At 47.6% G+C, this 9157-nt stretch overlaps 1 protein-coding gene across 1 annotated transcript in view; it reads left to right on the forward strand.

Annotated features, from left to right (window-relative positions):
• Positions 1–4412: 4412 nt before the first annotated feature.
• The window catches only part of ATP8B1 (ATPase phospholipid transporting 8B1), a 111795-nt gene continuing 107050 nt past the window's right edge, over positions 4413–9157 (forward strand). The window contains exon 1 of the mRNA XM_029218929.1: positions 4413–4742. The gene's annotated coding sequence lies outside the window, so the exon portion shown is untranslated. The remainder of the gene's footprint in view (positions 4743–9157) is intronic.

The following is a 9157-nucleotide window of genomic DNA, read 5'->3' on the forward strand; positions in this document are numbered from 1 at the left end:
CATTAAATGCTTTAGCTTAAATGACCACAGAGCTTAGCAAAGAACTGAATACAGGCAGTATCTCCTCCCTTTAAATGTATCTTTTATCCCTTAGCTCTTAGAGAAAAAAATTCTAGGAAAAGAATTTTTAGTAAAATTGAGCTAGTTCTCTTGGCAACCTCCCCAGCCTTCCTACCTACATCATGGAAATGCACAAGAATGTTGCCAAGGGAAAAAAAAAATGAAAGAAAGAAACAGAGGAAACTATGAGCTACAAAAGCTGAAAAGCATTGTCACCCTCTTATAGAAATGACTGTTTAATAACTTCCCCCAGCGGCTTGCAAGGTAAAGGTGTTGGTTATTGACTGGCAGTGGCTTCTAAACAAAACCAGACCGCTTATTCAATCCCATCTTGGAATGCTGAGCAAGTATGCCTGAGGCTTGTGGGATCAGGGCTGCCGCCTGGACAACGAAGCCATCACTCAAATGACTCAAGAAAGACACATTTCAAAATCAATCCCTGTTGCATGCATGAGACACTTTCAGTCATTGCCCTGATGAGGCCACCTGGAATATGGCACAGTTCTTTCAGAGATGTCAAGGGTCAGGGCTTCTAGGTGAACGACTTCCTTTATCAGCAACATCAGCTGACATGCACTGAAGAGTCTCATTCCCCCAAACCAGGAAGATGCAAAAGACTTACATGTGGGAAACACAACAGGACAAGGTTTGACCATGCCCGTTTCTTGTGGGTTCCTGGTGAGATGAGTTTTCAAAGAATTTCTCTCACCTAGGATGAAACTCCTTTACCTTCCTGTAAGGTTTCTTCAAATATAAGAAATCTTTCTTCAAATTCTACCCTGACCATATTATTTAAAATTGCACCTCATTTTCCTACTTCTAGCCTCTTAACCCTGCTCTTTTTTCCCCTAGGTGATGCCCTTTCTTTTAAATTGAAGTATAGTTGATTTACAATATTATATTAGTTTCAGGTGTACATAGTGATTCAAAATTTTTATAGAGTAAACTTCATTTAAAGTTATTATAAAATGTTGGCTATATCCCTTGTGCTGTACAATATATCCTTATAGCTTATTTTATAGGTACTAGTTTGTACCTCTTAATCACCTTCTCTTATCTTGCCCCTCCCCCCTTCCTTCTCCACTAGTTTGTTTTCTGTATCTGTGAGTCAGTTTCTGTTTGTTGTATTAATTCCTTTGTTTTACTTTTTGGATTCCACATATAAGTGATAACATACAATATTTGTCTTTGTCTGACTTATTTAATTTAGCATAATACCCTCTAGGTCCATCCATGTTGTTGCAAATGGTAGGATTTCACTCTTTTTTATGGCTGAGTAGTATTCCATTGTGTGTGTGTGTGTGTGTGTGTGTGTGTATACCATTTCTCCTTTAGTCATCTGTTGATAGACACTCAGGTTGCTTCCATACCTTGGCTATTATAAATAATGCTGCTATGGACATTGGGGTGCATGTATCTTTTTAAATTAGTTTGTTTTTTTTTTTCAGGTAAATACCCAGGACTGGAGTTGCTGGATCATATGGTAGTTCTATTTTTAGTTTTTTGAGGAACCTCCATACTGTTTTCCATAGGAGCTGCACCCATTTATATTTCCACCAACAGTGTACAAGTGTTCCCTTTTCTTCACATCCTTGCCAGCATTTGTTATCTGTGGTCTTTTGATGATAGCCCATCTGACAGGTGTGAGGTCGTATCTCATTGCGGTTTTGATTTGCATTTCCCTGATGATTAGTGATGTTGAGTATCTTTTCTTGTGTCTGTTGGCCATCTGTATGTCTTCTTTGGAAAAATGTTTATTCAGGTCTTCTGCCCATTTTTTAATCACGTTGTTTGTTTTTCTGATGTTGAGTTGTATGAGCTCTTTATATATTTTGGATATTAACCCCTTTTTGGTCATATCATTTGCAAACGTTTTCTCCCATTCAGTGGGTTGCCTTTTCGTTTTGTCCACGGTTTCCTTTCGCTGTGCAAAAGCTTTTACATTTAATTAGGTCCTATTTGTTTATTTTTCCTTTTGTTTCCTTTGTCTTAGTAGACAGATCAAAAAAATATTGCCACAATTTATGTCAAAGAGTGTTCTATGTTTTCTTCAAGTTTTATGGTGTCTGGTTTTGCTCTTTTTTATTATTTAATTTTTTAGTGTGCAAATCTTAAGTGCACAGGTTGATTAACTTTTACGTATGTACACACTAGTATAACAACCACCCAGTTCGAGATATAGAACTTTTACGGTGCCCTAGAAGGCTTCCTCAGTGGCGCCCTCCCAGCCAGTCCTGTTCTATTTTTTCAAAGCGTTTGTCGCCTTTTAAGATACAATTTGCCTGATTGGTTCATTGATGCATCCAAGTCACTAGAACAGTGCCTAGCACATAGCAGGGACTCAATAAACATTCGTTAAATGAATAAATCTCTCAAACAACACCCATCATGTCTCACTGTCCACACCTCCCCCTCCCCATCTACCCCTCCCCCACCCCTCCCCCTCTCCCTCATAGTCTGTAAGAGAAGCAACCTAGCTTGTAATCTTCAGTGTCTACACAGGGATGTTAAATGCAGCCGTGGGGATGGTATTTATCAGAGCCGGGCATGGGCGTGGATTGGATGTGTTTGAATGTAGTTTCTCTTCTATGCAATGTTTTCTTGGACAGATTGAGCTCTTGCTGGGATGTCTGCAAGGAGGAAGGGATCCCTCCTTTAGTCTGGAGTCATCTTTTGATTCCTAGGTTTACTGGCATTTGCCCTTCTCAGCAGCCTCTCTCCCCTCCAACTCTCTTGTTCCTCCTAATACCGTCACCCAGTCTGGAGAACTTGGCTCATCTTCCACGCTTCCACCTGCCAGTCGGGTGCAGGTTCCTGCCACTCTGCGCCCTGGCCATTTCTCCTCCGTGGTGTCCCTGGAAGCTCCTCTGCCTTTTCATTTCCTCCGGCAACTCCTTCAGGCCCACCTTATGCTACTGTACCAAGTGGTATCCCAATCTTCAGCCTTATCCTTTTCCAAACTCTCCCCTTTACTTTCCCTAAAACACAACCTGATCACGTCCCTGCTGTGGTCATGAACTTTGAATCGTTTGCAGGTGCTGCCAAAAGCAAGCCCCCCCCCACCCCGCCAACGCTGTAGCCTGCCTTCAATTGCGACCTGTTTCCAGGCCCCAATTCCCTCACTAGTCTTGTTTACCGATGCACCGCCAGCCATCTGGTCTATCCCATTGTCACTAAACAGGCCCTGTGTTTTCTGGCTTCTGGACATTTGCTCTGTTGTTGGGCTCAGAAAATAAGCGCTGGAAGGAACTATTTGAGATCATCTGGTCCAGACTCATTTTATGGATGAAGAAACTGAGGCCCAGAGAGATTAAACGACTGACCAGCACCACCTGTGTTTAACAATATCGGTTGAATCTTTCATATACTGAAGATCAAATTGGTGGACCACCCTTTGAATATCCTCCTCATGCAACCCGGATCCCGGAAAGTGTAGACCTTTGAGTTCCACCTCAAGCATGGCCTCTGAAATGAAGTCTTCCTTAAGCCCCCAGTTTGGAGTCTGAACTCTTGGCCTCTCTGATCTGCAGATAACTTGCTATTTGTCTGTGAGACCTATCTCCCCTACTACATTTTCAGCAAACTCTTTGATTCATCTTTGACTTTCCTCTATTCTTATCGCAGAGACTTTTCCATAGCAAGTGAGCAGTAAAATTCTACGGAACAGGGTTTCTGGTGTAAGGGACGGTGCTTCAAGGCGCCCAGACACCAGCTAGCAACCAGGCACGTGAGTCCAAAAGTTCCAATTACACCGCACCATTCGCACGCCGCGCCCTGGCTCCTTTTGACTCCAAACCCGTAAAGGTGAGGGCGTTTGGTTTCAGCCGAAAGCCTGCTTGCTGCAATTACAGGATAAGTTTCTCGAAGTCTTTTGGCGCTGTGTCTTCCCCCGCCCTCCGCGCGGCGAACCGCGACGCGCATTCGGTGACCGGTCCCCGAACGTGACTTGGCATCGAGAGGGTACAGCTCCCCTTACCGAGGGAGCTCAGGTCCCAGGCGAGCCGCGGCCTCGCCAGCTTTCCGGGCTGGCGCGGTCACCGACCTCAAGCGGCGGTCAGACTGGCCGAGGGTGGCGGCGAAGTGACGCGGCGCTGGCGGGGCGGGGTGGCAATCGCGTCCCCAGGGAGGCGGGAGCGTCCGGGGAGCCGAGAGCGGGCCAGGCGAGGCGGGAGACGCGCTCGGGGCACGGCCTGGGTGACCCCCTAACGCCGGGGCGCACGAGGGCACGGGACTCGACCTGGGCTGCGTCTGCCAGTGCCGGGGCTCGCCGTCCAGCTCTTCTCCGCCCAGGGGAGGAACAGAAGGAGGGCCGACGGCCGGGCCCGCCCCCAACCCCAGCTGCGGCTGCCAGTAGGAGACTAGAGGCAACACCCGGGAGCGGAGAAACCAGTTTGGCTGGTCTCGCGGAGCGGAGGGAAAAGGGCGGCCGCAGAGGAAGGGGGCGCGTACGCGGGGCGGGGGCAGGCGGGGAGCCACAGGAGAGCTGCGAGAGCCGGAGGAGCCTCCGCCAGCTGGACACGCTTCCCGGGGCCCCGGGCCAGCCCCGTGCGCCATGAAGCGCTAGCGCTGCGGCCAGCGCTGGGGCCGGGCTGGCGGGCGGCGGCTGCGGGCAGGTGCGCAAGCGAGCGCGCGGATAGGCGCGCACCCGGCGGATGCCCCAGTCGGGGCCCAGCGAGCGCCAGGTAAGGAGGGGCGCGGCGCCGGGACCCCTGATCTGCCGCACACCGCGGGCCCCGCAGGTCCCCTGGCCGCCCGGGGGCGGCGGACTCCGGAGAACAGGGATGCAGTGGCAGTAGCTGTCCGCGCCCTCGGGCTCCTGAGCCCGCAAGGGTGGGATTTGGGTGGCGACGCCGGGAGCCTTCGCTGCCTTGGGGATGGGGAGACGCAGCTGGTGGGGCAGGCAGCACTGTGGAGAAGGCCATGGGCTTTTCACCTGCGGGAGGAGAGGGAACTTGCGGGAGGTGTTTGGGTTCTTTCGTTTGCTACGCTCAGGTCCGGGCTTAAGTTCCGAGGGGCAAGCCTGGCAGGGCCTGTGGGTACTTGAGGAGCGCCGCTGGTTTCCCTGCAATATCTGTCGCCCCTCTGGAAGTCCCTCTTGACAGGGTTCTGCTGGTGGCCCCTTTGGGACCCGATGCAAACGCGTCCGAAAAAAGACCTTTGGGCCGAATGCACCGGCAGTACCTTCAGGGAGGGATGGAGAGTGAGGTCGCGTCCACCAAGCCTACTGCGGGACCAGGAACCCTCCAGACATCTTCCGAGGGCCTTAGTGCAGGTTGGGAGGTGATGCGGAAGAGGGGTACCTTTTCCCCCGGTGATTGTAGGGTCGTATCCGCCAGCTCCCATGGCACTGCCAACAGGCCATCTCCTTCCCTCCCCAGTTTGATGCCTGGCGCTGTCACCTCGCTCTGGGCGTGCGGAGTGGCGGCTTGTTGGGGGAGGGGTGTTGCAGGGAATGGCGAGTGTTTTAACCCCCCCCCCCCCACTTCCCCACTCCTCCCCAGGTGAGGCAAGAGCTTGTAATTGTCCGCCCAGCTTCTCCGGGGAGTGTAAGCGCCTGGTCCCCGACGCGGGTGGGGAGGGGAGGCTTGGAACACTGATCAGTAACAGCTGTAGGGGAGGACGAGGGTGCTGAGGGGATGCAGAACGGGGGAGGAGGTTCGATACGCGCGGGGAAAGGGAACCCGAGCTCCATTTCTGCTTAGTGACCCCCTCAACCCCGCCCGAACCCTTCGTCCTGCCCGCGAAGCCCCTGGCGCGCTCAAAGTCCTTGGGTAGCTCCGGACGCCGCCAGTTTCCCCTCCCGGAAACGGCCCGCCCTGCTGGCTTAAGAAAAGTTTCTCTCCCATCTTCCTGGTTGCATTGCCTTCACATCTCTGCCTTCATTCCTCGAGAATGAAATGAGACAACACAGGCGGAGTACTGAAAGACCACCCAGCACGCGGTAGGCTCCAGAGGAAGGTTAACTGCTTTTAAAAACAAAAGCCAAAAATGATGTGTGATAAAATCTCCAGTGATGGTAAACACAAGGGCAGATTAAAAGAGAAAACAGCACAAAATGTGAAGTAGAAGTTGTAATTTTCATGTCTGGGGAGTACTTTTGTATTGGACCTAAAATGCCATTCATTAATTCCAGGCCTGTTGTTGAAGCCCTTATTAAAACCTATTATAAATGCATATACTGTGCAAAAGGTGATGAACGGTTATTAGCTGTCGCTTGTTACTTTCTGGGGGAGAAATCTGCCTGCCTGCAATTATTCCTCGGAATCCTCTTAATGGTATTCATTAGGTAGTGGAGGCTTCCATGTTCTAATGTTAGGTGAGAAATCTTAACCTCTGTTCCTTTGCCATTTTATGGTGACCGTACATTCATAATTTTTAGGATTTCTTTGGTCTGTTATTGGGGGCCAAACAAGACTCAGACAGCTTAATACTAGTGAACGGAAATGCCATCTGCGTGAAAGCCGCCTTGGCCACTTTCAGGTTTTCTGTTTTTTATTTTAAGGAAAATGCATATCAGTATGCACTTATTACTTGTTAGTGATAGAAATAGGAGGGTTTTTTCTGTTTGCATGTTTTTGTAATTGAGCCTTTAAAATAATGTGGTGAAAACGTGCATGTGTAAGTTGTCTGCAGGTGTAAAGCGAGTTGAGGACTGGCTCTGTTTCACCTGTATTTTTCTGTGGTCTTGGCAGTAACAGCACTGACCACATGCAGCTGTGGAATGTTTCTTGCCCTATCTGTTGCCCTTTCCCTCCTCCTTTTTTCTTTTTCCTTCCTTCTTTCTCTGTTTTCTAAAGCAAGGAGTCGTGGAAAACATATGGATTTAGATTCCCACAGGTTTCAGTTCTTTTACTTTAAATTGTATTTAATGTTTACAATTTATTCTTATTTATTTACTTTAAAAATTGTATAACCTTAGATGAATTCCTAAATTTTCTGAATTTACTCATTTGCTGGAAAAAATATTTTTCAGCCTCCTTGGGTTGTTGAGGATTAAATGAGAGAACAGGCGAACCTTCCTTATACATAATAGGTGTTCGAATGTTGCTTTCTTATTTTCTTTATTAAATGGATATTTTAAAAAAATTAGTATGATGCCCAGATATTTGGTGTATTTTAAATATTTTATTGCCTTACTAAAGTTTGAATTCAATTTTAGTGTTTCCTAAACATTCATGGAATCCGGGTGATCCTTATAACTCACCTGAGAGAGATTTTAATCTACTAGTTACCTTTGCTCTTTAGTTTCAATCATTGTAAAAGAAGCCTACGCTCTTATGAATGCAGAGGAACTTGCTTTTTAGATACCAGAACAAGTTTTATGGGGTCTGTTCATGTCCCATGTCTGTAAAGAGAGGTGCCTTTAAAATTTCTTAGGCACTTAATTTTAGAATTTGCTTCTATATCTGCTTCTAGATTAGTCTCCTGGGATGTGTTTTTTTTGGTGTCTTTAGGTATCTTGTGAGTTTTCAGGTCTGTTTGTTGGCATTGTTCAATTAGATTAATTGCATTCATGCCTGTAGGTGTTGTTTTGTTACTTATTAAGATAAGTAAAAATTAATTTGCTACCAGAAGAGTTTTAATAACACGAAAAGAAGACAGGTTTATTCTGTTAAGCAGTTTACTCCCAAATCCCCATCCCTGTGCCCAGCTATAAATAATATCCAGTCTAACTAAGATCTTTTGAGGTCCTGTGTCACCAAAGAGCTGGCGTTATGGAAGAAGAGTTTAGAAGGTATACACACACACATGCACATCATAGTGTGTGTGTGTATGTGTGTGTATAAAACAGTCTTGTTTCTCATTTTTATTAGAAAACAAAGGATTTTTTATCATCTGATTATTTAGGAACATATTAATACTTTTCCTAATTCTTCTAAATGTGTTGCATGTTAAAATAAATTGTCACCAAAACCATGCACAATGGGAACTATGTTTGATAACTGGTCCCATGGAGACTGAACCCAGAGGCAGCAGTGAGGGGTTAGTAGCAGGTGCTTTGGAGTCCTGTGACCTGGCTTGGAATCTAGGCCTCACTGCTCCCTAGCTGTATAACCCAGGGCAACTTATTAGTACTTAATTGATCTAGCTTTAGTTTCCTCATCTGTAAGATAGAATAGTAATAGTACTATCTCAGAGCGTTGTGTGCTGAGTTTCAAACGAGAGAATTTATCTAAAAGGGCTTAGCACAGAGCTCAATTAAAAGTAGTCAGTATTATTACTGTTGTGTTGTTGATATCTCTCAGCAAATACTTATGGCTCATGCAGCCATTGCCTTTCTCCTAGACTATGCGGGAAACGGGAATCACTCTGTATGTTAGTATTCATTTAGCAAACATAGGTGTCTGTTTGCACCAGGCATTGGTAAGAAAGAGTCCCCTGGAGCAGGGGCGAGGTTCTGAACTTTCAGATCCAGGGCTTGGGTTCTGGAGCCCAAGTGTCTGGGGAGTGGCACGAAGGACCAGGGCGCTCAGTGACCTAGGGATGTGCTCACTCAGTCACAGCCACGAGGGGTGACTGCTCCCACCGGGGCATTCTATCCTCCTGCAGAGTGGAGGGAGGCCCTTGGGACGTACTGAGCACTGCTGGGTCTCCTTTCCCCCCACTTCCCGTCTGTCTTTCATCTTCCTCACCTCTGTACTCTTGTATTAAAAAAAAAAAAATTAGGGCTTCCCTAGTGGCGCAGTGGTTGAGAGTCCGCCTGCCGATGCAGGGGACGCAGGTTCGTGCCCTGGTCCGGGAAGATCCCACATGCCACGGAGCGGCTGGGCCCGTGAGCCATGGCCACTGAGCCTGCGCGTCCGGAGCCTGTGCTCTGCAACGGGAGAGGCCACAACAGTGAGAGGCCTGCGTACCGCAAAAAAAAAAAAAAAAAAAAAAAAAAAAAAAAATTACTCTTCCCTGTTCAAAACTTGGGAGTTTCTGAACCTTGAGTCTTTTTAAAGGATCGGTACTTTCTGCATGGTTTCTGAGTTGTGGCACCTGGTAAGCATCGCTAATGACAGACACCTTTGCTACAGTCCCACCCATCCACCCATCCACCCATCCACCCATCCACCCATCCACCCATCCACCCATCCACCCATCCACCCATCCA

This window comes from Monodon monoceros, unplaced genomic scaffold (assembly GCF_005190385.1).
Source record: "Monodon monoceros isolate NGI ecotype Baffin Bay Population unplaced genomic scaffold, NGI_Narwhal_1 Super_Scaffold_1, whole genome shotgun sequence".
NCBI lineage: Eukaryota > Metazoa > Chordata > Mammalia > Artiodactyla > Monodontidae > Monodon > Monodon monoceros.